General features: G+C 42.6%; 2 long non-coding RNA genes across 3 annotated transcripts in view; one reads left to right on the top strand and one right to left on the bottom strand.

Moving 5' to 3' along the window:
• The window catches only part of LOC145656170 (uncharacterized), a 541,800-nt gene that overhangs the window by 457,223 nt on the left and 58,296 nt on the right, over positions 1-26,281 (bottom strand). For both annotated transcript variants that reach the window (XR_014121865.1, XR_014121864.1), the window contains exon 4: positions 24,931-25,580. This is a non-coding gene — a long non-coding RNA (uncharacterized LOC145656170). The remainder of the gene's footprint in view (positions 1-24,930; positions 25,581-26,281) is intronic.
• On the top strand, positions 19,438-22,292 carry LOC145656174 (uncharacterized). The gene is made up of 2 exons (XR_014121871.1): positions 19,438-19,529; positions 19,678-22,292. It is a non-coding gene; the product is annotated as an uncharacterized LOC145656174 (long non-coding RNA).

A 26,281-nucleotide genomic window follows, 5' to 3' on the forward strand; every position in this document is an offset into this window, starting at 1 on the left:
AGAGAAAGCTCTCCATCTCGATCTGAGGAACAAACTTGGATTGTGTGCGTGGCTCCAGCACAACCACTGGTGAATGCGCACGCAGTGTCCCAGGAGCCGCTCTGTGGTGCAGGTGGAGAGGGGAGGTGGGCGGAGGCCCGGGGCGTCAGCTCACGCAGGATTGTAGAGGAGGATTGGAGTACTGGACATCGCTTACATGGAGGGCCATGTCTATGAGCACTTTGCCAATGGCAAGCACGACAGCTACCAGATCGACTACCGCCTCATTGTGGGCGACACAGAGCCAGCCAGATTGCAGCTGTCGCCTCGCGACCCTGAGCACCAGGGGCCATTTGGCCACAACACATCTCATGGGCATGAGACTGCAGCTCAGCGCTACAGCGCCACGCGCATCCAGGCTGGCTACGAACCAGAGAGGTGAGACTCCTACGGTTTCAAAGGAGTGCTGATCAGCAAAATTAACCATGTTTGCATCACTAGGTTAACGTTAGTGTCACTAAACAAGTTAATTAGGAGTGGACTTTATTTTTCTTTTGGATTGTGTACTTTTAAACTGTTGCACAGACTGGGTTGGGTTCTCAGTGATGTGCAATTTTAGCCCAATTCCATATTGTTGGTCTCAGAAGAACACATTCCTTTCGGGGATTATCATCACATAAAATAGACCTATACATTTACAGTCTCTACAGAGAAATACAGTCATGTCATAGTATAATAAAATGTCCTAATGTGTAAATAGTGATGTTTACTCATTTATAATGTCCAGCACTACTCAAATATAACTGCTTGCCTTCTTTGCCCATCATATTAACATTCCCATGTCATCAGAGTAAAAAGGACCATAAATCTGATTAAGAATTATATTATCAAGACCGATATAATCTGTGTTGTAGAACAGATATGAAAACATTTTGCCATAGCAATGCTCAAAAGCATCACATTCCATTTGTTTTACAGACCCATATCTCTGTACATTTCAATTTACAGAATGGACTAAATTAACTTCCAGGTGTTTAAAGCTCAGTTGGGGGCTGTGTCAGATCCTTTGTGAATAACATGATAAAGTTGAGTATTGGGCAGCCTGACCACGGCTTCAAAACGATTGTGTGGATTTGCTACATCACCAGTCCTCCTTTTATAAGCAAGATGATTATTTCAACCCAAGTCAAAAACATTTTTGTCTCATCCAAACGTAAATTTCACACGTCAGACCTGAACTGGGCTGGCCAGCTAATAGCGTGGACAGTAAAACAAAGGCGCATCGCCCGTCTGTTCTCTCTCACTTCACATCCAAATCCAACTGAAACGCACTATCAGTATTTCAGTTCCATGCCGGAGCTGAGAGACGTGAGCGCCCTTAAAATGTCCCGTCGTCATCCACCACGTTGAGAGGATGAGAGTTTTCTCAAACTGAGCAGGTCGAGTCTTTAAAATGTGTAAACTCCAACTGTGATTCTGGGTGATTTAGCTAAGGGCTAGACTTTCGCTTGACTTTGAGAGATGCCACAGAGGCTAGTCTGTAACGGTCGCAGATGAAGACCAGCTGTGTTCCTTGACGTCGTTTTTTGTTGTCTGAAGTACGCGACGCTATCGTCTTGTGAGTAACCCGAGAAGCGGGATTTTCATTCACATTCACTAAGAATAAAGCATCATTGTTCAGTCTTGGAAGTATATCACACTAAATCCGTGTGTACTACTTGAGTACGATAATGACGGTTGTTGTTTGCATGCTGCGAATGCGAGACATCGGCTCTCCCGAATAAAAGGATAGCACGTCGAAATGGAGAAAGGGCAAAGCGTAACGAATAGAAATAGCTTTAGCATCCTCGGCCAACACCCACTGGATAAATATTTCGATCCGCGGATCAGTAAAACGCTTACGTTTTAACTCTGTTTACATGAGAGCACAGACAGAATAGCCTTTCTTTAGCGTACATCTACTTCTGATGTGACTTGTATTTGCTAGGTTGTTAGTATAATGTATTTTTAGTATCAGTTTTTCTTTGTTTGTTTGTTCTGTGGTCTTTGATTCAGTGATTTTCTGATCCTGCCTGGCTTCATTGACTTTACCTCAGATGAAGTGGTGAGTACTTTTGCAAAATGCACCAAAACAGCTCAGCAGGTTTCCTGACATGCCCCATAAGGGCTTACCAGTGTGTGTGTTTCAGTAAATACAGCACATCTAGTAATGATTTAGTGGAGGGGGCGGGATCTTCCTAATTAATTAGTGAGCTGGCGGTCTCCTCTACCTTCAGTGAGATGGAGGAGCTGAGTCAGTTGCCATGTAGTGCGAACACGACTACAACAGAGGGTGGAGTGTGGCATAGTGTAAGAGAGGGATGAAGGAGTGCAAATAAGATGTGCAAAATAGGTGGTGTTGGCATCCCAGGTGCATAGGGTGTGTTGTCACAGGCATAGAGGCTGAGGGGTGTGTGGGTGTGTGTGTGTGTGTGTATGACAGTGTGAGGGAGGCGCGAACCAAAATTCCCATGTGTAATGGATATGGGATAGTATATATTGTGGTATTTATATTTGGTGTTACATTTTGTGTGTGTGTGTGCTAGAATGTGGGAGAGAACGTAGGATGTTTTTGTCTGTCTTACCACAGGGAGGTTAAACTGATGCCCTGCTTATAAAAACAGCAATATTTGTGCTTTGAATGAGCACATCCAAGTCACTTGAAGTCAAATTAATAATGGGATAGAGATGTGTGCATATGTGAAAGCTGTCCAAAGTAACACCCCAAACTGTTCTTATCTTTGTGCAATGCATAGTCTGTATGAAAATACAAGCATGAACATAAACAAAGATAATTGTTCTGTAGAACATTGGTTCCTTTCTGTTACCATTTGCGTCTGTCATTCAGGATCTGACCTCTGCTCTGACCCGGAAGATAACCCTGAAGACGCCGCTTATTTCCTCCCCCATGGGTACTGTGACTGAATCCTCCATGGCCATCGCTATGGCTGTGAGTATCCCCCACACACTCAAAACCATGAAGTCCTGTTGCTTTTCCATTTAGCTTTCTGTGATTTTGTATTACAGCTCATGGGCGGTATTGGGATCATCCATCACAATTGCACCCCAGAGTTCCAAGCAAATGAAGTCCGGAAAGTTAAGGTGTCAAACTTTCAGTGAATTGTCTTAATAGGAATATAATGAACAACACGTTGAACATGCAGATTTACACACAAGCTTCCCTGAGGCCTCTCATCAGCAGAGCAATATATGGTGTCATGGCAGAAATTCGAGCAGGGCTTCATCACGGATCCGGTGGTGATGAGTCCACAGCACACGGTCGGAGATGTGTTTGAGGCCAAGGTGCGACACGGCTTCTCTGGAATCCCTGTCACCGAAACCGGCAAGATGGGCAGCAAGCTTGTGGGAATCGTGACGTCACGAGACATTGACTTCCTCTCAGAGAAGGACTATGACCGGCTGTTGGAGGAGGTTTGTGATTCATCTTTGATTGTACATACAATATACAAAAGGTTTTTAAAAACACAAATGAATCACATATGACATACAATGCTTAAAAATATAGGTGGAATAGAACTATCATGAAATTGTGATATTTCTGTGTCAGTGTGTGAAAGAGGGCAATATATATATATATATATATATATATATATATATATATATATATATATATATATATATATATATATATAAATAAAAAATGTGTATATATATATATAAGTGTGTGTGTGTGTGTGTGTGTGCGCGTAAAATCACATTCTTTAAACTCACATCTTTTTGTGATTTATTTGTGATATTTGCCAGGCAATGACAAAGAGGGAAGATTTAGTGGTTGCACCAGCAGGTGTTACACTCAAAGAGGCCAATGACATCCTGCAGTGCAGCAAAAAAAGGTCTGATTCTTCATCTTTTCAGCTTGAGAAGTGAAACTGCTTCTAAAGGACTTTGAAAGGTTATTTTCACTTCTCCACTTCTTCTCTGAGTAACGGGTCGGTCGTGGGGACGCTTGTTGATTGCAGGTAAACTGCCCATTGTGAACGACAGTGATGAGCTGGTGGCTATAATTGCTCGCACTGATCTGAAGAAGAACAGAGACTACCCTCTGGCCTCTAAAGACTCCCGCAAACAGCTGCTGTGTGGCGCTGCCATCGTTACCCGTGAGGATGACAAGTACCGGCTGGACCTGCTCGTGCAGGCAGGAGTGGACGTGGTGGTGCTGGTAGGTCTTAAGGTCCTAAAGGGAGTGGGATTAGTCTCCATCCTGAGTATGGTGCCTGAATCAAATGACAAACTATTTTTGCTATGAGGCTGTGTAACACAGGACTGTGATTGGACATAGTGAATTTGGTCTGAAGGCTGTGTCTATTGTTTTAGGACTCATCTCAGGGAAACTCGGTGTTTCAGATCAGCATGATTAACTACATTAAACAGAAGTATCCTGAGCTCCAGGTGGTGGGGGGGAATGGTGAGTCACAGTTCTCACATTTGCTTGTTCTGTAAACTGAGAGGGTTGAGGTAGGTAAGAATTGATGGTGTTTGGTTCTTTTCATTTGTTGCTCTGTTCACTTTCATCCTTCTTCTCTCTCGCTCTGTCTCTGTGTATGTCTGTGTAGTAGTGACAGCTGGTCAGACCAAGAATTTGATTGATGATGGTGTGGATGCTCTTAGAGTGTGGATGGGTTATGTTTGATAAGACATCGTATACCAGAAAATTGTTTAAAAGATGGGAATAGCTAAACCACCAGACATAATAGTGATGGATAAATAGCAGAAAAGAGCCATAGTGACGGATGTAGCAATCCCAAGAGATAGCAACATCAGCAACAAGGAACATGAGACGCTAAAAGAAGAGGAAACACTGGCTCTGGTAGCAATCAGAGCACCAGGGGTTTAGGGACGATGACCATCAAACTGGGAGAGTGGCTCCAGCAGATCCCAGGAACAACATCCGAGATCCTCATCCAGAAGAGTGCAGTCGATGGAACACTTGGGATACTATGCAGGAAAATGTATATATTGTAAATTCCTGTTCTTTTTTATCAACATTCTTAGAACATAATTACTGTTCTAAGTTTACAACATCTGGGCGAGGTTTTCGTTTATTCAAGATGCATCCTGTAGTGCCTTTTCACATTTTTGCACTATTTCTTTATTTTGAGTCAAATGTTTCAAATAAAATAATACAATCCACAAGGAAATGAAAACGAGAATTAAATCAAACTTATTGTTTCAGAAAGATTACTACTCATTCACACACCAGGACGCTACATCTTCTGGAGTATTATGCTCACGTTTCTAAACTTTTAAACATTATAATGTATTTCAGTTATGGAAATCAGTTAAACACTATAGGAAGGCCTACAACAGGAATGTACTACAAATACCTTCCTACTCCAGCACCCCTAATCGTCCACTCCCAATGGTGGGATATCCCTGAATAACAGTTGAATGCTATCGTTGCCTATATTTGCCTCTGTCTGTCTTTCAGGAGACTACAATATGAGAGTTACACACTAACATAAAAGAACGAATAATGAATTAAGTAAATGCTGCACTGGCTAACATCTACTTTCTTCCCTGTTTTATTACCTGTATTATTATTTATATTATTTGTGAGCTGAAAACATGATATCCACCAAAAACATGATTCACTGACTCATGAACAATGTCAACAAATCTACACGCACACACACAAACACACACACACACACAGCAGGTGGGTTTTCTGTAGTGGCAGATGGGTCCAAGTGGGCTCATACTGGCCCTGCCCACATGTCGCCTCCTGCAGGTGTCAACCGTAGCCACTGTGCTCCATGTGCCCTTTCTCCTCTGCCACTGCTGGGAGAGGGCTCTGCCCACCCTCCTGACATGCTCCGCTACGCCTCCGGCATACGCCCATTGTGCTTCAGACAGAGGCCAAAACCACTGGCTTTGCTGGTTCCAGGAACAGCCTGAGGTTGTCCAGGAGAGTGAAAGAATGGTATACCTTGCAAGGTATGATGGTCTTCATTGAAATGGGGGTTAAAAACATTTCAAGTTAGTGTTTTGTGCACTGACATCCCTCCTGCTACCGAAGACCACCCGAGTGTTTCTTGTGTTTGTAAGTGTGAGGCAAAGGAGTGTGAAAGTGTTTGGATCAAGATGTAAATGCATGAAATGAAACGTACTGAGGCTATGTTTATTGTCACATATTTTATGTCTAGAATGTTGGCCTACCTCCAAGTGAATTTGCACAAAGATCAAACATTTGTGTGGGGTGTTTGTTTGTGCATGTGAATATAGATGTGTGTAGTTCAATGGTGTATACATGTGTACATGTGAGTATGGATGTGTAAGTGTGAAAGATGTGTGTGTGTGTGTGTGTGTGAATTATATATTTGTTGGGGGCACATTCATATACTGCCACACTGCTATTCTCTCTGCTACTTTCTGTTTTTCAATTGGCGGAGTGGATTAGGGCCTGTCAGAGAGACTCTGAGAGATCTGGTGAGCCCTGATTGTGATTATTTTTGTTTCTCTCTCTCTCTCTCTCTCTCTCTCTCTCTGTGTATGTATGTGTTTGTGTGTGTGTCTCTTGTCAACACAGTGTGAATAATTTTGATTTTAATTGGTTCGTTGTCATGACATTATCTCTCAACTCTCTCAACCGTCTAAATCACACGCGCACACACACAAACAGTTGACACCCCCCATCCTATAGTCCACATTCATTCATGAGAAACAGAAAATTTGAATTTGAAATTTATTGGATTGAATAACAAAGATCCTTTTCTTTAGAACCATGCACAGCATGGACATGACAATGTTGTGCTAAATGGTGTGATCAAACCCTATCATCATCCTTCCCAGCAAAGCCCTGATCTACTCCTTCTGTAGTGAGCTAAACGCTATTAATAAACTCCCAAACTCCTCCAGTGCTCTCTCACCATTCTGAGCAGAGCCTGTGCCAGGCCTGCAATTTTATCAACTACATCACAGCTGTTTTCTCTCTTCCAAATGTGTAGAGAAAACACACACACACACACACGCGCGCGCGCGCTCTGTATTCTGACAGTCCCTGCAATGCTCCACTGTAATCCTCTTAGCCTGTAAGCGCTGGGCTCTCCCTGCAAACACACCCTAAACCCAGCACAGCATGGGACTATGTGGAAGACCACTTGCACAAACATGGACCGCACAGCTCCTTTTGCCTTTGCTTGCTATAGTTTCAACTGCTCGATGCACTGAAATGCCAAATACAGAGGCTAAAGCTCGAACACATGCGCCATGAACCAGCTGCACCCATTCCGAGGTAAATCAAATACACAGTTGCCAATGTTTAAAAAAGCTTTTTGAGCTTTTTACATTTTATTGATTTATTTTTTTTAAAGAACATGAGGACTTTTTCATTTTTATTTTTTCAGAATGCTAAATAGTAGTAGTCCCAGTAATTTTGTAGTTCCAGTAGTATCGTCATTCAGGTCTCCTTTATCAGGTTTTGGATGGATTGGTAGAAGTTCATATTGACTGGTTATAAACATAGTTCTGATGTAGTCAAGCACAGCGTCTGTCTCTTTGGCCAGTTGGTAATCATAGCCTTTTTATGTGCTCGGGAAACCTTTCTGCATACTACCGATTTCTTTAGCTGGTCCTCCTTGGGAAGTGTGTGGTCCCTTTGAGCAGTACAAAGCTTCCAAAGCCATGGCTCTCCCCATGCGCTGCTGCTTAGTTTTCTTCCCCACTACTTTGTCCCATAACGTCTTCAGGTTCTTTCTTTCACACTTTGGGTTTTGGTTTTCACTCTCTAGAGCCTCTCTTTCACTCTTCAGGTGTTGTCTTTCACTCTCAAGATTCTCTCTTTCACCCTTCAGGTGTTGTCTTTCTCTCTCCAGAGCCTCTCTTTCACTCTTCAGGTGTTGTCTTTCACGCTCTAGATCCTCTCTTTCACTCTTCAGGTGTTGTCTTTCACTCTCAAGATTCTCTCTTTCACCCTTCAGGTGTTGTCTTTCTCTCTCTAGAGCCTCTTTCACTCTTCAGGTGTTGTCTTTCACGCTCTAGATCCTCTCTTTCACTCTTCAGGTGTTGTCTTTCACTCTCAAGATTCTCTCTTTCACCCTTCAGGTGTTGTCTTTCACTCTCTAGATCCTCTCTTTCACTCTTCAGGTGCCATCTTTCACTCTGTTCATTTTTTGTCTCCTTCTGCTTCTCCTCCAACTCCTTCCCACTACATTCCTCCTCAAATTTTCCAATTTTAACACAGTGTCGTTTTCTAATTTCCTTCGTATCTACTCTGTCAGGTAGTTCTTGTTGCAATCTACTCATTGCTTTTTGTGTGTTCCTGTCCAACAAAATCTTCGTTTTCTTCTTCTTCGAAGATCTTCTGTGAGAGCAGCAGAACTGCATTTTGCTGCTGCAACCTCCCATTTCTGTCAACAGACTGACCAATTTTACCTTTGTCAAGCAGATTATAAGAATAGCTATTACGACAATGGTCAGTGATATTATGACATCACAGTTTTGGTTTTGTTGACAATTCCATTGTCATCACACAGAATAGAATAGAATAGAATAAACTATTGTGGGCTTGCTTTGTTTTCACTTTAGCCTTAATTAGATTAATTAGATTCATATGTTTGCTTTAGATTTGCCTTTTTACATTTTATTTATACCATGAAAAACAATACAGAAATAATTAAAGAAGTCAAAGCCTTTGTCACAGTCTCTCCAGACATGCCTTTCTCTGGTTGTCAAAAAGACAAAAGAGATGACTGTGGACTACAGAAGGATGCAAATGCCTCACACCCTAATACATACAGTGAAGAGTGAGAACATACACTCTCTTAAAATCACAATCAATCTCTCATGGTCCCTGAGCACTTTTTCCTTAGTGAAGAAAGCTCTGCTTCCTGAGGAGACTGAAGAAGGACAGCATGTCCGTCATCCTGATCTGGTCTGCAACAGCATCATAGAGAGTGTCCCGACCTGCGCCATCGCTGTCTGGTACTGGCACTGCTCCCCCTGCTCTTTTGGATTGTTTAGTTGAATTTAGCAGTCTGCTCTCAAATTTTCTGTGCCTGTTTTCTGGGATTCTGAAATTCAGGCAATGTTTTTGTTGTTCTTCTGCAACACTATTAAAACTCTGAACTCCTCAAACTATTTTACTTCTCTAAGTAAATCTGTCACATTTGTCTAGTACAGAATTATTAGATTTCTTTCTTTGACCATAAGCAAGATACACACATTTACTTTGCACATTTACATATTTCTTTGTCTGTGTCTCTCTATCACTCTCCTTTTCTCAGAGAGTTGGATAAGAGATTAAGGACACTTCCTGAGGCAGAGAATGATTGGTCAGTAGTACATTAGAATGGCCATACATACATTTCATCATTCCATATCTTTTCAGTGGTTATCAAAACCATTTATACACTTTTGCAGTTAAACAATGTTAAGATATTGATTAGTGTTTCAGTCAAATTAGTCTAACTCTGAAAGTATGTGTTTACCTTCCATATGAGATGCTATTTAAGACTACACACACATCAGATTTTGCAATGAAAAGATGCACACATGCATACATGATAAAACAAACAAAGGCAAATAGTCAGTGTACACACACACACACACACGTTTTAGGCTCCTTTTGTCATTCAGTTTTGAAAGAAGGAGATGGAGGGCATGTCAGTATGTAGCAGTAGCCATAGTATTGGAACAGATGGGTCAGCATGGTAAGGGCAGACAGAACGTTGGTCAGGGTGTATCACTGGTCTCCATTGCATCTCAGTGATTCAAAATTCAGAACTAAAATATTAGAAAAAACACTCTCAAAGCATAGAGGGCCAAGTCAGTAGTTGCACTAATATCAGAATTTGTATCAAGATATTTTTAAGTGAGAAACTTTTAAGCGAGAAATAAGTTTAGCCCTCATTAAAAATGTTGTAATTTCAACTCTTTGACACTCTTGGAAAAATAAATGTAATATTTTGTTCAAAATATTATTTATTTGGGGAAAAAAGTGATCTGCAGGCACTGCGGATTCTTGCCCTGCTAGAGATGATTAAGAAAAGAGGTTAAATTGATTAGGACTTCTAACCTGCAGTAATAAACAGTATAAATTGATATGAAATGAAATAGGCAGATGCTGACTGTATATGAATTGTATGGGGCAGCAGTGTCTCACAAAGACTGGAGCACAGCAATGATGTCATCATGTCATGGGTGTGAAAAGAAGGCCTCTAGGAAATAGGCTTCGTCAAGGGGCATGGGGGCTGGGGCCAAAAGACAGAGCGCAGGAGACTAATGAATGAAGATGGAGAACCCCTCTGTTCGCTACTGTAATATACACACTGAGAGGTAGAGGAGCAAGGACTCTTCATCAGGCCCTCAGCCAGCCTGGCACTAGCTCATCAACAGATGTCTCCCTCTCTGAGAGAGAGAGAGAGAGAGAGAGAGAGAGAGAGAGAGAGAGAGAGAGAGAGAGAGAGGGAGGGTCTTATTGAATTATATGCTTTGTTGTCATCTGTGTAGCATTACTACAGATTCTTTATAACTCAGTATCTGCAATGTTTGGTTTAGAATCACAGATGAGGATGTGTTTAATGTGACGTGGTTGGTTTACGTCTCACAAATGTCAATTGTCTTCATTAATGTTCCATCTGAAATATTAGGTTCAGGAAGAAGCTAAGGGTTTTGACCTCAGCATAGACTTCACTGGTGCTGACATCATCACCAGCTAAGTGACCTGTTCCTCTCATCCTGGTGTGTGTCTGTCTGTGTGTGTGTGTGTGTGTGTGTGTGTGTGTGTGTGTGTGTGTGTGTGTGTGTGTGTGTGTGTGTGTGTGTGTGTGTGTGTGTGTGTGTGTGTGTGTGTGTGTGTGTGCGTGCGTGTGCGTGTGTGTGTCCAGCTGTGATCGGCCCTTACTCATACACATTTCACTTGGCTGACACACAGTGAAAAAAGTGCATTTACAGTCCTCTGTGGTCTCATTGCCAGCCCAGATTTCCAAAACTTATTATATATTTTACATATGTAGTAGTCATTATATATTATTTGAAACTACAATTTTGAACAGTGTTTCAGTGTTGTGTAATTACTGAATAGGGCTTAAATAAAACCATTGTCATTGTAAGAAGGCTCAACAGCAGTACTCATCTACTCATCTACCAGACATTTCACTGCGTGTTGTACTGTGTAAGACTATGTATGTGACAAATAAACCAAACTTGAAACTTGAAAAAACAAGATGTGGGTTAAGATGAATCTACTTCCCTTTTCATGTACACTGAAAAACATCAGTTTTTCAAATGCTAGGATATATTTTGTCTACAAACACATTTCTATTTATGGTCTTTCTTATCTTTTATAGCTTCAAGGGTTCTTTGGAAGGTCAGCAGAAAATGGAAGAGAGGAAGCTGTGTGTGAGTGAATGCTTGTGTGTAATGTCATTTTCTATGTTGAGTGTAGCTCTATGATGTACTCTGGAGAGCTGAAGTTTGAGAAGAGGACCATGTCTGCTCAGGTGGAGGGGGGTGTTCATGGCCTGCACTCGTAAGTCTTCGTCCTCTCTGCTCACTAAACTCCTACTACCGAATCCATCATGCTCAGTGGCTCTTTTAGGGAACACTCCACCAACTGTCAAGCAGTGCCACAAAAGCACTCAAGGACTGGAAAATAACCTGTGTGTGTCTGTTCTCACAGTTTGCAGGCACAGTGTTATGAATAATAATACACAGCAATAGACCCCTGCTGATCTCCACTGAAATCTGAATGGACATGAAACTGACAATTTATTTATGAATAATTAATTCAGATAAATTGTGGGTTTCTAATAGATAACAGGGTCATGACATAATGAGTAATGCCTCTATAGATTTCTATTCATGTCTTCAAGTAATTCATGTACATACATTGAATTGAAAGAAAACTGGCTTTGGCATGACTGGACAGAGCATTGTAATGTAAACGTCAGTACTATGCACATTTTGCAGTGTGGACTTTTATAAACTCATCAGCTCTGTGCAGATATAGACTGTAGAGCTCTATATTGAATTGTGGATGAGCATATTAAAACCACAAGGCGGAGCTTCGAGAGAGAGAGAGAGAGAGAGAGAGAGAGAGAGAGAGAGAGAGAGAGAGAGAGAGAGAGAGAGAGAGAGAGAGAGAGAGAGAGAGAGAAGATGAAACAGAGCTGTTTAATGTTCAACAAATGGAAAGAAGAAGAAAATTATGAAAATCAGTAGAACTATTAGCAAAGTTGAAACTAGTTAATATTTAGTGACAGCGGAGTGGCTCTAGATCCCTGTGGCAGGGACTACGGACGATCACGGACTACAGGAGCCCACCCTCCGGACTGATGAGTGCGGATGAGTCTCTGGCGAACGAGCTGAATACATTCTTCGCTCGCTTCGAGGCTACATCTAGCAGCGCTAATGCTAACGGCGCTAATGCTAGCAGCGCTAATGCTAGCAGCGCTAGTGCTAACAGCACTAATGCTAGCAGCGCTAGTGCTAATGGCACTATCGGCGCAGCCAATGGCACATGCGCGGGGCGCACCATAGAACAGCGCCCTCTCATCGTCACGGAGAGTGACGTGAGAAGAGTGTTTAAAAGGGTGAATACCAGGAAGGCGATGGGAGCAGACGGTATCTGCGGGAGGGTCCTCAAAGCCTGCGCAGATCAGCTAGCCCCGGTATTCACCGACATCTTCAATCTCTCCCTGACGCTCGGTATCGTCCCGTCCAGCTTCAAGCGATCCACCATCGTCCCCGTCCCGAAGAAACCTCGACCCTCCGACCTCAATGACTACCGACCTGTCGCCCTCACATCAGTCGTGATGAAGTGCTTTAAAAAGCTAGTCGGAGACTTCATCACATCTTCACTGCCAGCCTCCATGGACCCACTGCAGTTTGCATACCGCCACAACCGCTCCACTGACGATGCAATTGCACATCTGCTCCACACTACACCGACTCACCTGGACGAAGGGAGGGGAAATTATGTTAAAATGCTATTTGTCGACTACAGTTCAGCATTTAACACTATCATCCCCTCCCTACTCACTACTAAGTTGGGGGATCTAGGACTGCATACATCCCTGTGCGACTGGATCTCCAACTTCCTAACAGACAGACCACAATCAGTACGGGTGGGCAACTGCGCCTCATCCACCCTCACCCTCAGCACTGGAGCTCCTCAGGGTTGTGTCCTAAGCCCCCTGCTCTACTCACTGTACACCTACGACTGCACAGCCACTTCCAGCTCCACCATCATTGTCAAGTTTGCTGACGACACCGTTGTCATGGGTCTGATCTCGGACAACGACGAGAGGGCCTACCTGGATTAAACACCTGGAAAACTGGCGCCAGGAAAATTATCTCCTCCTAAACGTCAGTAAGACAAAGGAGCTGATCGTGGATTGCAGCAAGAAGCAGGAGCGGCACTACCAACCTGTGAGGATCAGTGGAACCACGGTGGAGAGAGTAGATAGTTTCAGGTACCTTGGTGTTCACATCTCGCAGGACCTGTCCTTCAGACTGCCCTCCAAGGTACTGCGGAACTTCTATACCTGCACTATCGAGAGCATCCTCACGGGGAACATCACAGTCTGGTTTGGGAATAGCACCAAGCAGGACAGACAAGCACTCCAAAGGGTAGTGCGTTCAGCAGAGCGCATCACTCACACGGAACTTCCTGACCTGCAGACCATCTACTACAAGCGGTGCCAGACCAAGGCCAGGAGGATTGTGAAGGACCCCACCCATCCCAACAATAGACTCTTCTCTCTGTTGAGGTCAGGGAGGCGCTTTCGCTCCCTGAAGACCAAGACAGAGAGGCTGAAGAGCAGCTTCTTCCCACAGGCCATTCGGGCCCTGAATCAGGGAAACTGATAAACTGTGGGGACCACCACCACAATGTAACATAACTGTATATCTGTATATATATATTTATATTCAATGACCTTGTTACACAACAACTGTAGATATGTTATTATACGAAATGGATCTGTACATTCTGTAGATTGTGTACATATATACACAACCATATACATTGTACATTGTGTATATAATCATAATATACATATATTGTACATACATTGTTAATATATTTTGTACATACATAGAATATATATATTTATCTTTGCATATATATATTTCACATATAGAGAATGTCTATATTTCTCTATGCACCCCTGTTTTCTTTTCCTCAGTTTGGACAGAGCACTCTCCACCATTTCACTGCGAGTTATGCTGTGTATGACTATGTATGTGACGAATAAACCAAACTTGAACTTGAACTTGAACAGTACTTGTGGTAGCCTTTTTAACTAAGTGTACTTAAAATCAGACATTAGCACACTAAAACATTAAAGCATTAAGATAAAAGATAAATCCTTTATGCAAATGCAGTTGTTTCTTAAAGATTGTTTCTTTTAGAAATATAAGTTCTTATCACACCTGTATTAGAATATGAGCCCAGGAGAGTAACCCTAGAACACTAGGAACATTTATTTTACAATTTCCTTGCAAAATCACAAGCCTGATGTGAATATTAAAATAAGAACAACAAATAGATACACCTGTTATCATTTTATTATCCATCTTCACATAATATAGGGAAGGTGCTTATGTGCTCATTTCTCCTTTGTTAAAAAAGCACTGACATTTTGCTGCATCAAACATTTGTGTGCCATGCATTTAGTGTGTAGCATAACAACAAACAAATTCTGCAAACTCCTACTTTATGAGCATTAAAGGCGGTAGGGCAGAGTGTTGAGTGAAGCTTCAGAGCTTGACTGTAACCTTGTTATATTTCAATGGCAATGAGGGCAGTACAGGTAGTGACTAAGAGGCTTTCCTTCCCAATCCCTCTGAATGTTGTCTCTGACAACATTCCAGACAGCACTTTAGAGAAAACAGTAGTCCAATGGCAGCAGACAGGCCTTTTTAGGGATCACCACTTACAGAGTCTTACCAAGACACCCAGTAGCTTTATTTTGTTTGGGACGAAGCCTCTATCAGAGCCGTATTTCATTCTACCTGATTCAGCTGCTGCTTGTATGATGCATGTTGGATGAATCTCTTACTCTGCTCCTCAGCTAAGAGAAAGCTCTCCATCTCGATCTGAGGAACAAACTTGGATTGTGTGCGTGGCTCCAGCACAACCACTGGTGAATGCGCACGCAGTGTCCCAGGAGCCGCTCTGTGGTGCAGGTGGAGAGGGGAGGTGGGCGGAGGCCCGGGGCGTCAGCTCACGCAGGGTTGTAGAGGAGGATTGGAGTACTGGACATCGCTTACATTGAGGGCCATGTCTATGAGCACTTTGCCAATGGCAAGCACGACAGCTACCAGATCGACTACCGCCTCATTGTGGGCGACACAGAGCCAGCCAGATTGCAGCTGTCGCCTCGCGACCCTGAGCACCAGGGGCCATTTGGCCACAACACATCTCATGGGCATGAGACTGCAGCTCAGCGCTACAGCGCCACGCGCATCCAGGCTGGCTACGAACCAGAGAGGTGAGACTCCTACAGTTTCAAAGGAGTGCTGATCAGCAAAATTAACCATGTTTGCATCACTAGGTTAACGTTAGTGTCACTAAACAAGTTCATTAGGAGTGGACTTTATTTTTCTTTTGGATTGTGTACTTTTAAACTGTTGCACAGACTGGGTTGGGTTCTCAGTGATGTGCAATTTTAGCCCAATTCCATATTGTTGGTCTCAGAAGAACACATTCCTTTCGGGGATTATCATCACATAAAATAGACCTATACATTTACAGTCTCTACAGAGAAATACAGTCATGTCATAGTATAATAAAATGTCCTAATGTGTAAATAGTGATGTTTACTCATTTATAATGTCCAGCACTACTCAAATATAACTGCTTGCCTTCTTTGCCCATCATATTAACATTCCCATGTCATCAGAGTAAAAAGGACCATAAATCTGATTAAGAATTATATTATCAAGACCGATATAATCTGTGTTGTAGAACAGATATGAAAACATTTTGCCATAGCAATGCTCAAAAGCATCACATTCCATTTGTTTTACAGACCCATATCTCTGTACATTTCAATTTACAGAATGGACTAAATTAACTTCCAGGTGTTTAAAGCTCAGTTGGGGGCTGTGTCAGATCCTTTGTGAATAACATAATAAAGTTGAGTATTGGGCAGCCTGACCACGGCTTCAAAACGATTGTGTGGATTTGCTACATCACGTCCTCCTTTTATAAGCAAGATGATTATTTCAACCCAAGTCAAAAACATTTTTGTCTCATCCAAACGTAAATTTCACACGTCAGACCTGAACTGGGCTGGCCAGCTAATAGCGTGGACAGTAAAACAAAGGCGCATCGCCCGTCTGTTCTCTCTCACTTCACATCCAAATCCAACTGAAACGCACTATCAGTATTTCAGTTCCATGCCGGAGCTGAGAGACGTGAGCGCCCTTAAAATGTCCCGTCGTCATCCACCACGTTGAGAGGATGAGAGTTTTCTCAAACTGAGCAGGTCGAGTCTTTAAAATGTGTAAACTCCAACTGTGATTCTGGGTGATTTAGCTAAGGGCTAGACTTTCGCTTGACTTTGAGAGATGCCACAGAGGCTAGTCTGTAACGGTCGCAGATGAAGACCAGCTGTGTTCCTTGACGTCGTTTTTTGTTGTCTGAAGTACGCGACGCTATCGTCTTGTGAGTAACCCGAGAAGCGGGATTTTCATTCACATTCACTAAGAATAAAGCATCATTGTTCAGTCTTGGAAGTATATCACACTAAATCCGTGTGTACTACTTGAGTACGATAATGACGGTTGTTGTTTGCATGCTGCGAATGCGAGACATCGGCTCTCCCGAATAAAAGGATAGCACGTCGAAATGGAGAAAGGGCAAAGCGTAACGAATAGAAATAGCTTTAGCATCCTCGGCCAACACCCACTGGATAAATATTTCGATCCGCGGATCAGTAAAACGCTTACGTTTTAACTCTGTTTACATGAGAGCACAGACAGAATAGCCTTTCTTTAGCGTACATCTACTTCTGATGTGACTTGTATTTGCTAGGTTGTTAGTATAATGTATTTTTAGTATCAGTTTTTCTTTGTTTGTTTGTTCTGTGGTCTTTGATTCAGTGATTTTCTGATCCTGCCTGGCTTCATTGACTTTACCTCAGATGAAGTGGTGAGTACTTTTGCAAAATGCACCAAAACAGCTCAGCAGGTTTCCTGACATGCCCCATAAGGGCTTACCAGTATGTGTGTTTCAGTAAATACAGCACATCTAGTAATGATTTAGTGGAGGGGGCGGGATCTTCCTAATTAATTAGTGAGCTGGCGGTCTCCTCTACCTTCAGTGAGATGGAGGAGCTGAGTCAGTTGCCATGTAGTGCGAACACGACTACAACAGAGGGTGGAGTGTGGCATAGTGTAAGAGAGGGATGAAGGAGTGCAAATAAGATGTGCAAAATAGGTGGTGTTGGCATCCCAGGTGCATAGGGTGTGTTGTCACAGGCAGAGAGGCTGAGGGGTGTGTGGGTGTGTGTGTGTGTGTGTATGACAGTGTGAGGGAGGCACGAACCAAAATTCCCATGTGTAATGGATATGGGATAGTATATATTGTGGTATTTATATTTGGTGTTACATTTTGTGTGTGTGTGTGCTAGAATGTGGGAGAGAACGTAGGATGTTTTTGTCTGTCTTACCACAGGGAGATTAAACTGATGCCCTGCTTATAAAAACAGCAATATTTGTGCTTTGAATGAGCACATCCAAGTCACTTGAAGTCAAATTAATAATGGGATAGAGATGTGTGCATATGTGAAAGCTGTCCAAAGTAACACCCCAAACTGTTCTTATCTTTGTGCAATGCATAGTCTGTATGAAAATACAAGCATGAACATAAACAAAGATAATTGTTCTGTAGAACATTGGTTCCTTTCTGTTACCATTTGCGTCTGTCATTCAGGATCTGACCTGTGCTCTGACCCGGAAGATAACCCTGAAGACGCCGCTTATTTCCTCCCCCATGGGTACTGTGACTGAATCCTCCATGGCCATCGCTATGGCCGTGAGTATCCCCCACACACTCAAAACCATGAAGTCCTGTTGCTTTTCCATTTAGCTTTCTGTGATTTTGTATTACAGCTCATGGGCGGTATTGGGATCATCCATCACAATTGCACCCCAGAGTTCCAAGCAAATGAAGTCCGGAAAGTTAAGGTGTCAAACTTTCAGTGAATTGTCTTAATAGGAATATAATGAACAACACGTTGAACATGCAGATTTACACACAAGCTTCCCTGAGGCCTCTCATCAGCAGAGCAATATATGGTGTCATGGCAGAAATTCGAGCAGGGCTTCATCACGGATCCGGTGGTGATGAGTCCACAGCACACGGTCGGAGATGTGTTTGAGGCCAAGGTGCGACACGGCTTCTCTGGAATCCCTGTCACCGAAACCGGCAAGATGGGCAGCAAGCTTGTGGGAATCGTGACGTCACGAGACATTGACTTCCTCTCAGAGAAGGACTATGACCGGCTGTTGGAGGAGGTTTGTGATTCATCTTTGATTGTACATACAATATACAAAAGGTTTTTAAAAACACAAATGAATCACATATGACATACAATGCTTAAAAATATAGGTGGAATAGAACTATCATGAAATTGTGATATTTCTGTGTCAGTGTGTGAAAGAGGGCAATATATATATATATATATATATATATATATATATATATATATATATATATATATATATATATATATATATATATATATATATATATAAAAAAATGTGTATATATATATAAGTGTGTGTGTGTGTGTGTGTGTGTGTGTGTGTGTGTGTGTGTGTATAAAATCACATTCTTTAAACTCACATCTTTTTGTGATTTATTTGTGATATTTGCCAGGCAATGACAAAGAGGGAAGATTTAGTGGTTGCACCAGCAGGTGTTACACTCAAAGAGGCCAATGACATCCTGCAGTGCAGCAAAAAAAGGTCTGATTCTTCATCTTTTCAGCTTGAGAAGTGAAACTGCTTCTAAAGGACTTTGAAAGGTTATTTTCACTTCTCCACTTCTTCTCTGAGTAACGGGTCGGTCGTGGGGACGCTTGTTGATTGCAGGTAAACTGCCCATTGTGAACGACAGTGATGAGCTGGTGGCTATAATTGCTCGCACTGATCTGAAGAAGAACAGAGACTACCCTCTGGCCTCTAAAGACTCCCGCAAACAGCTGCTGTGTGGCGCTGCCATCGTTACCCGTGAGGATGACAAGTACCGGCTGGACCTGCTCGTGCAGGCAGGAGTGGACGTGGTGGTGCTGGTAGGTCTTAAGGTCCTAAAGGGAGTGGGATTAGTCTCCATCCTGAGTATGGTGCCTGAATCAAATGACAAACTATTTTTGCTATGAGGCTGTGTAACACAGGACTGTGATTGGACATAGTGAATTTGGTCTGAAGGCTGTGTCTATTGTTTTAGGACTCATCTCAGGGAAACTCGGTGTTTCAGATCAGCATGATTAACTACATTAAACAGAAGTATCCTGAGCTCCAGGTGGTGGGGGGGAATGGTGAGTCACAGTTCTCACATTTGCTTGTTCTGTAAACTGAGAGGGTTGAGGTAGGTAAGAATTGATGGTGTTTGGTTCTTTTCATTTGTTGCTCTGTTCACTTTCATCCTTCTTCTCTCTCGCTCTGTCTCTGTGTATGTCTGTGTAGTAGTGACAGCTGGTCAGACCAAGAATTTGATTGATGATGGTGTGGATGCTCTTAGAGTGTGGATGGGTTATGTTTGATAAGACATCGTATACCAGAAAATTGTTTAAAAGATGGTAATAGCTAAACCACCAGACATAATAGTGATGGATAAACAGCAGAAAAGAGCCATAGTGACGGATGTAGCAATCCCAAGAGATAGCAACATCAGCAACAAGGAACATGAGACGCTAAAAGAAGAGGAAACACTGGCTCTGGTAGCAATCAGAGCACCAGGGTTTTAGGGACGATGACCATCAAACTGGGAGAGTGGCTCCAGCAGATCCCAGGAACAACATCCGAGATCCTCATCCAGAAGAGTGCAGTCGATGGAACACTTGGGATACTATGCAGGCAAATGTATATATTGTAAATTCCTGTTCTTTTTTATCAACATTCTTAGAACATAATTACTGTTCTAAGTTTACAACATCTGGTCGAGGTTTTCGTTTATTCAAGATGCATCCTGTAGTGCTTTTTCACATTTTTGCACTATTTCTTAATTTTGAATCAAATGTTTCAAAAATAATACAATCCACAAGGAAATGAAAACGAGAATTAAATCAAACGTATTGTTTCAGAAAGATTACTACTCATTCACACACCAGGACGCTACATCTTCTGGAGTATTATGCTCACGTTTCTAAACTTTTAAACATTATAATGTATTTCAGTTATGGAAATCAGTTAAACACTATAGGAAGGCCTACAACAGGAATGTTCTACAAATACCTTCCTACTCCAGCACCCCTAATTGTCCACTCCCAATGGTGGGATATCCCTGAATAACAGTTATCCACCAAAAACATGATTCACTGACTCATGAACAATGTCAACAAATCTACACACACACACACGCACGCACACACACACACACACACACAGCAGGTGGGTTTTCTGTGGTGGCAGATGGGTCCAAGTGGGCTCATACTGGCCCTGCCCACATGTCGCCTCCTGCAGGTGTCAACCGTAGCCACTGTGCTCCATGTGCCCTTTCTCCTCTGCCACTGCTGGGAGAGGGCTCTGCCCACCCTCCTGACATGCTCTGCTACGCCTCCTGCATACCCCCTTTGTGCTTCAGACAGAGGCCAAAACCACTGGCTTTGCTGGTTCCAGGAACAGCCTGAGGTTGTCCAGGAGAGTGAAAGAATGCTATACCTTGCAAGGTATGATGGTCTTCATTGAAATGGGGGTTAAAAACATTTCAAGCCAGTGTTTTGTGCACTGACATCCCTCCTGCTACCGAAGGCCACCCGAGTGTTTCTTGTGTTTGTGAGTGTGAGGCAAAGGAGTGTGAAAGTGTTTGTGTGGATCAAGATGTAAATGCATGAAATGAAACGTACTGAGGCTATGTTTATTGTCACATATTTTATATCTAGAATGTTGGCCTACCTCCAAGTGAATTTGCACAAAGACCAAACATTTGTGTGGGGTATTTGTTTGTGCATGTGAATATAGATGTGTGTAGTTCAATGGTGTATACATGTGTACATGTGAGTATGGATGTGTAAGTGTGAAAGATGTGTGTGTGTGAATTATATATTTGTTGGGGGCACATTCATATACTGCCACACTGCTATTCTCTCTGCTACTTTCTGTTTTTCAATTGGCAGAGTGGATTAGGGCCTGTCAGAGAGACTCTGAGAGATCTGGTGAGCCCTGATTGTGATTCTTTTTGTTTCTTTCTCTCTCTCTCTCTCTCTCTCTCTCTCTCTCTCTCTCTCTGTGTATGTGTGTGTTTGTGTGTGTGTCTCTTGTCAACACAGTGAATAATTTTGATTTTAATTGGTTCGTTGTCATGACATTATCTCTCAACTCTCTCAACCGTCTAAATCACACGCGCACACACACAAACAGTTGACACCCCCCATCCTATAGTCCACATTCATTCATGAGAAACAGAAAATTTCAATTTGAAATTTATTGGATTGAATAACAAAGATCCTTTTCTTTAGAACCATGCACAGCATGGACATGACAATGTTGTGCTAAATGGTGTGATCAAACCCTATCATCATCCTTCCCAGCAAAGCCCTGATCTACTCCTTCTGTAGTGAGCTAAACGCTATTAATAAACTCCCAAACTCCTCCAGTGCTCTCTCACCATTCTGAGCAGAGCCTGTGCCAGGCCTGCAATTTTATCAACTACATCACAGCTCTGTTTTCTCTCTTCCAAATGTGTAGAGAAAACACACACACACACACACACACACGCGCGCGCGCGCTCTGTATTCTGACAGTCCCTGCAATGCTCCACTGTAATCCTCTTAGCCTGTAAGCGCTGGGCTCTCCCTGCAAACACACCCTAAACCCAGCACAGCATGGGACTATGTGGAAGACCACTTGCACAAACATCGACCGCACAGCTCCTTTTGCCTTTGCTTGCTATAGTTTCAACTGCTCGATGCACTGAAATGCCAAATACAGAGGCTAAAGCTCGAACACATGCGCCATGAACCAGCTGCACCCATTCCGAGGTAAATCAAATACACAGTTGCCATTGTTTAAAAAAGCTTTTTGAGCTTTTTACATTTTATTGATTTATTTTTTTTTAAAGAACATGAGGACTTTTTCATTTTTATTTTTTCAGAATGCTAAATAGTAGTAGTCCCAGTAATTTTGTAGTTCCAGTAGTATCGTCATTCAGGTCTCCTTTATCAGGTTTTGGATGGATTGGTAGAAGTTCATATTGACTGGTTATAAACATAGTTCTGATGTAGTCAAGCACAGCGTCTGTCTCTTTGGCCAGTTGGTAATCATAGCCTTTTTATGTGCTCGGGAAACCTTTCTGCATACTACTGATTTCTTTAGCTGGTCCTCCTTGGGAAGTGTGTGGTCCCATTGAGCAGTACAAAGCTTCCCCAGCCATGGCTCTTCCCATGCGCTGCTGCTTAGTTTTCTTCCCCACTACTTTGTCCCATAACGTCTTCAGGTTCTTTCTTTCACACTTTGGGTTTTGTTTTTCACTCTGTAGAGCCTCTCTTTCACTCTTCAGGTGTTGTCTTTCACTCTCTAGAGTCTCTCTTTCACTCTTCAGGTGTTGTCTTTCTCTCTCTAGAGCCTCTCTTTCACTCTTCAGGTGTTGTCTTTCACGCTCTAGATCCTCTCACTCTTCAGGTGTTGTCTTTCACTCTCAAGATTCTCTCTTTCACCCTTCAGGTGTTGTCTTTCTCTCTCTAGAGCCTCTCTTTCACTCTTCAGGTGTTGTCTTTCACGCTCTAGATCCTCTCTTTCACTCTTCAGGTGTTGTCTTTCACTCTCAAGATTCTCTCTTTCACCCTTCAGGTGTTGTCTTTCACTCTCTAGATCCTCTCTTTCACTCTTCAGGTGCCATCTTTCACTCTGTTCATTTTTTGTCTCCTTCTGCTTCTCCTCCAACTGCTTCCCACTACATTCCTCCTCAAATTTTCCAATTTTAACACAGTGTCGTTTTCTAATTTCCTTCGTATCTACTCTGTCAGGTAGTTCTTGTTGCAATCTACTCATTGCTTTTTGTGTGTTCCTGTCCAACAAAATCTTCGTTTTCTTCTTCTTCGAAGATCTTCTGTGAGAGCAGCAGAACTGCATTTTGCTGCTGCAACCTCCCATTTCTGTCAACAGACTGACCAATTTTACCTTTGTCAAGCAGATTATAAGAATAGCTATTATGACAATGGTCAGTGATATTATGACATCACAGTTTTGGTTTTGTTGACAATTCCATTGTCATCACACAGAATAGAATAGAATAGAATAAACGATTGTGGGCTTGCTTTGTTTTCACTTTAGCCTTAATTAGATTACTTAGATTCATATGTTTGCTTTAGATTTGCCTTTTTACATTTTATTTATACCATGAAAAACAATACAGAAATAATTAAAGAAGTCAAAGCCTTTGTCACAGTCTCTCCAGACATGCCTTTCTCTGGTTGTCAAAAAGACAAAAGAGATGACTGTGGACTACAGAAGGATGCAAATGCCTCACACCCTAATACATACAGTGAAGAGTGAGAACATACACTCTCTTAAAATCACAAACAATCTCTCATGGTCCCTGAGCACTTTTTCCTTAGTGAAGAAAGCTCTGCTTCCTGAGGAGACTGAAGAAGGACAGCATGTCCGTCATCCTGATCTGGTCTGCAACAGCATCATAGAGAGTGTCCCGACCTGCGCCATCGCTGTCTGGTACTGGCACTGCTCCCCCTGCTCTTTTGGATTGTTTAGTTGAATTTAGCAGTCTGCTCTCAAATTTTCTGTGCCTGTTTTCTGGGATTCTGAAATTCAGGCAATGTTTTTGTTGTTCTTCTGCAACACTATTAAAACTCTGAACTCCTCAAACTATTTTACTTCTCTAAGTAAATCTGTCACACATTTGTCTAGTACAGAATTATTAGATTTCTTTCTTTGACCATAAGCAAGATACACACATTTACTTTGCACATTTACATATTTCTTTGTCTGTTTCTCTCTATCGCTCTCCTTTTCTCAGAGAGTTGGATAAGAGATTAAGGACACTTCCTGAGGCAGAGAATGATTGGTCAGTAGTACATTAGAATGGCCCTACATACATTTCATCATTCCATATCTTTTCAGTGGTTATCAAAACCATTTATACACTTTTGCAGTTAAACAATGTTAAGATATTGATTAGTGTTTCAGTCAAATCAGTCTAACTCTGAAAGTATGTGTTTACCTTCCATATGAGACGCTATTTAAGACTACACACACATCAGATTTTGCAATGAAAATAAAAATGATAAAACAAACAAAGGGAAATAGTCAGTGTACACACACACACACACACACACACACACACACACAGTCTGCATAATAAAACAAACTTTATTTAATAGTCCACAATTTGGTAAGGTGACCTGCAATTTAAAATCCACATTCCACAGTCTGCATTTCTCAAGCATTGCAGATTATTATTATAATGTTAAGTATAGAGACGATCTCTATGCTGCATTAGTTCTGCTGTCCTACTGCAGAGGTACAAGTGGTCAAAGTGCTGTGTGTAGGGGTAGAGAGAGAGAGAGTGAGGGAGAGTGTAGAGAGGGAGGGTGGGAGTGTTAGAGAACAATAATCAAATACAATAGAGCAATCTAGCCAGAGAGACCAATGAAGACTTTGTCCCTAGGGTGTGGCAGTCACTGCTATAGGTGTGTGTGTGTGTGTGTGTGTGTGTGTGTGTGTGTGTGTGTTCCTGTCTTGGAGGGGATCGAACACTTCACTTACCATAAGGAGGCAGATGGCGGATTCAGGCATCAGCTGTATAGCCATGCTCCCCTGCTGCTCCCTCCCTCACCCAAACCTTAGACGCACTGCACAGGTAACACCCAGCACCTCCAGCACACTGGCAATGCCCACGAGACCCCCAGCACAGTGGCTCTCCGCCGTAACGTTCAGAAAACGCAAAGTCAAGACTCAAGCAACACCAGCTTCTGGGCTCCAGGCAGAGAGTTGTAGTGCAGCCTGCTCCTATTGTCCAATGCCTTGCAAGCGCTGGCTGAAAGGTCCACGTGCCAGCCCCTTGTCTTGTCGTTCCGCACAGTCTTTCCCTCTTCCGTCAGGACCCCCGGCTGTTCTGTCTGCGCTCTCTCACACACTCCTGCTTCTGTGACATCCAACGGCCAGTTAAAGCTCCCTCCTCCCCTCAGAATGGGTGCTGGGACATGCACACATGCGCGTATGCACACAAACACACACACACACACACAAACACACACACAAGCACTGGCTCCCCTCCTTCTCTCTCCCCTTCATGCACACTCTCACAGGAATGGTGATAGGACATGGATCGGCTTCTCGGGTGGAGAGGAGGGGCAGCAGAAGCCCATACATCCGCTTGTGTACTTTTCCGCTCCCAAATCCATCGCATCACACTCCTAAAACCAGGGCAATGAACAAGAGAGAAAGAGGGAGAAGGAGAGAGGAAGAAAGAAGGAAGGAAGAGATCAGTCTCACCTCCAGACTGCCTCTGAACTCATTTCAAGCTCTGCAAGGCAAAGGCACTGGCAAATACAGACACGAATGCATACACACTCACACCTCAACCCCCCCCTCCACTGTTTGTACATGAGATGGTTCTTATAGTCTTTTTAACCTCTTGTTTGCTAGCAGAAAGCAAATAGAGCCTATAGGGATAAGAGAGAAAGAGAAAGAATGACATAAAAAATAAGAATGAGATAAAAAGAGATCCAGATACATGAAGCACATGTTGATGAGGGTTGGACTTGCAGAGGCCACATGGCAGTCACGTTAGAAGTGTTGATGCAGTAACTGCATCTGCAGCTAAACTAATGCTGCGTGCGTGTGTGTGTGTGCATGCGTGCGCGGGTCTGTGTATATGTGTATCTTTTTCCATTCTCCACCAAAAAGAGGCCAGGAGGCAATTGTCTCTCTAGAGATGTAACACACTTTCTGCAAACATATCATCAGATAATGGCAGAACACCTTACAACACACCAATGCATATCTGTTTACATATACAGTTGAATCATGAGAGATTATGCAAGGTGAGAATTATGATTTTAATGTCCTCTGGTTCTATGGCTTTTGATACAGCCTGTGCTAACTGAACATGGTT

Source organism: Electrophorus electricus, unplaced genomic scaffold, assembly GCF_041902795.1.
Source record: "Electrophorus electricus isolate QZ-2024a unplaced genomic scaffold, ASM4190279v1 Scaffold53, whole genome shotgun sequence".
NCBI classification, from domain to species: Eukaryota; Metazoa; Chordata; class Actinopteri; order Gymnotiformes; family Gymnotidae; genus Electrophorus; species Electrophorus electricus.